Source organism: Dinoponera quadriceps, unplaced genomic scaffold (assembly GCF_001313825.1).
Source record: "Dinoponera quadriceps isolate SergipeBrazil2010 unplaced genomic scaffold, ASM131382v1 scaffold6336, whole genome shotgun sequence".
NCBI classification, from domain to species: domain Eukaryota; kingdom Metazoa; phylum Arthropoda; class Insecta; order Hymenoptera; family Formicidae; genus Dinoponera; species Dinoponera quadriceps.
The window spans coordinates 1-2,714 of NW_014560214.1; the positions used below are offsets into that span (position 1 = coordinate 1).

General features: G+C 34.4%; 1 long non-coding RNA gene across 1 annotated transcript; it reads left to right on the top strand.

The window, feature by feature from the left end:
- The first annotated feature begins 6 nt into the window (after window positions 1-6).
- On the top strand, window positions 7-622 carry LOC106750681. Its single transcript, XR_001374975.1, has 2 exons — window positions 7-118; window positions 406-622. It is a non-coding gene; the product is annotated as an uncharacterized LOC106750681 (long non-coding RNA).
- The last annotated feature ends 2,092 nt before the right edge of the window (window positions 623-2,714 follow it).

The following is a 2,714-nucleotide window of genomic DNA, read 5'->3' on the forward strand; positions in this document are numbered from 1 at the left end:
CAAAGGCTCAGGGTGATCGATGCATCCATCATGCCGAACATCAATAGCGGAACACCGGTGGGACCTGCAATGATGATAGGAGAGAAAGGCTCGGATTTAATCAAAGAGGATTGGGCAGGTACGAACTAGGAGGAAGTATAGCTGCGTTACATGCTTATGATATGACAAAATTTCATTTTTTTAACTGTTCGTGTCATATGAATCACAAATTGTTAGATTGAAAAATTTTATTTTGTGAAGTCTACGAATATAATAAACAATATTTTACCAAATAATTCTGTACAACATATTTCATTACATAAAGTATTTTATTATATATCATGTTTTATTATGCAAGCAATTTAATTATAATATTTTATTAACTTTAAGCAATGTTACAAATATAAATGGTTTATTTGTTTTCAGCACTCTAATACTAATAAATATGTCTACAAGATATGTGGATAAAGTGAACGTGGGGTCGCAAGAAATTCTCTGTGTATGACGATATAAAACATGAAATAATGAAAATAGTTGAACAAGTCTATGTAATACTGTCTATGTGAAGTTCGCTAAAGCCGAAGGGTACGGGTGAATTGCGGCTGCGCAAATCGCTAGTAAATATATTAATCATAATTTGTGATTTTTATTGTAATTTTCATAAACCTGTTTTTGAATAAATAATTATTTTTGCATGTTAAGCCATCTGGTTTTATTAATTCCTACGATTTTATTAATAGCAAAATTAAGTAAATATGGCTCTCTTGTAGAATAAGCAATGTTATAAAAAATAATAAAAGTGTGTTCTATAATAATATTTTTTGTGTATAAATTTATGTAAAAAATGTATCTAAATGTGTCATAACTTTATCAAAAATTTATTTAAATGTATCATAACTTTATCAAAAATGAGACATACATTAAAATTATCTTAAATTGTGTAAGTTATCGAGAACAGCTAAAGTTGAAATTAATGACAACATATAACCGTGGATAAAAAAAAATAGCAGTATTTTTGATAAAAGTATACAGAACATTATCGTCCTGCACGATTTTATAAACTCATATATTCTAGAAAGACATAATCATGTAGCGAAATTAAGTTCGTTGTATATAATATACGCAATGATTTATGCAATATCGCGTTTGACAAAAAGGCTTGTTAACTGCATCAAATATTCGTATTTTTCACTGCTAACTTTGTTTCGATGTATCCGATCTCACGATACATATCAATAGAAAATTCTAAGCTAGAAAACAGTTTCAAACTTTGGCTATAGCAATGTGAACTGTCAGCGGCTAACTGTCGACTTGTTAATACGATATGTCACTACGATCAACAAAATAAGGCATGAAAGGATAATCATACATACCTATATACATATCTATACAAATGCGTACATGTATATACATGTTCCCCGGACTTTGGTCGAACGTTGGCGACTAAATATTGAAGAAATTAAAAATTGATTGATTCTATAGTTCAAGGTCTTGCATTATTTAAACGTGAAACTCTGCAAATCGTTTCAGTCGTTCCTGCGATTTCAAACAAAGTACGTTGAACAATTCAATTAATCGTGAAACTTAGAATACTGGACGTTAACACTTCAGAATTTTAACTTGAGTTTGTACGGAATTTTTTCCGGTATACGAGAAAGTGATTTGTCAAAAAGAGAAGGATAAAACCGGAAACATAAAATAAATCACACAAATACACGGTGAATAATCATAGAAATATAAATTCACGTGACATGGAATAATTAATTTAATATAATTAATATGCAATTTAATTAATATACATACTATACTACTAATCTTTCTTTTCTCTTAATATCTTATTTCCTCTCACTTAAAAGCAAAAAGTTAACCGATAACCAGCTTAATATTACGACACAACATGTGGATAAATCAAGCAATATGCACTAATCTTAAATTCTGTATATTCGGCAGAACAAAATCATTACGTAAACAACGCAAACATTACGCAACACAGCACGATCATGGAAGCGTGCTTGCCAGCCACTTGTGCAGCTGCAACGACTAATGTTTCCACGTTCGTCTTCCTGCAATTGTTCCAAACGCTTCTAATTGCGCAATGCGGTTTAAGCAGTAAGAACAACTATCCTGCGGATCGTTCGGAAGAAATCATACACAGCAACATCGAATTCGACTTTGTCATTGTAGACACTGGAAGCGCCGGATCCGTAATAACCAATCGTTTAACCGAGATAGAAAACTGGAAGATGTTACTGATCGAGGCCGGAGACGATCCTTCGCCAAACAGCGAAATCCCCGGATTGTTACTAGAACTGCTATCGTCGCCGGAAGATTACGCCTACGATGTCGTATACGAGAAGTTCGCTTGCCATGGCGCTAAGAACAAATTGTGCAAATGGCATAAAGGCAAGGCTCTGCGCGACAGTTCTACGATAAACGGAATGTTCTACACTTACGGCAACNGGAGACGATCCTTCGCCAAACAGCGAAATCCCCGGATTGTTACTAGAACTGCTATCGTCGCCGGAAGATTACGCCTACGATGTCGTATACGAGAAGTTCGCTTGCCATGGCGCTAAGAACAAATTGTGCAAATGGCATAAAGGCAAGGCTCTGCGCGACAGTTCTACGATAAACGGAATGTTCTACACTTACGGCAACAAAGAGGACTACAACGAATGGTCCCGGATGGGTATCGAAGGTTGGTGCTACGAGGAAATTCTGCCATATTTCAAAAA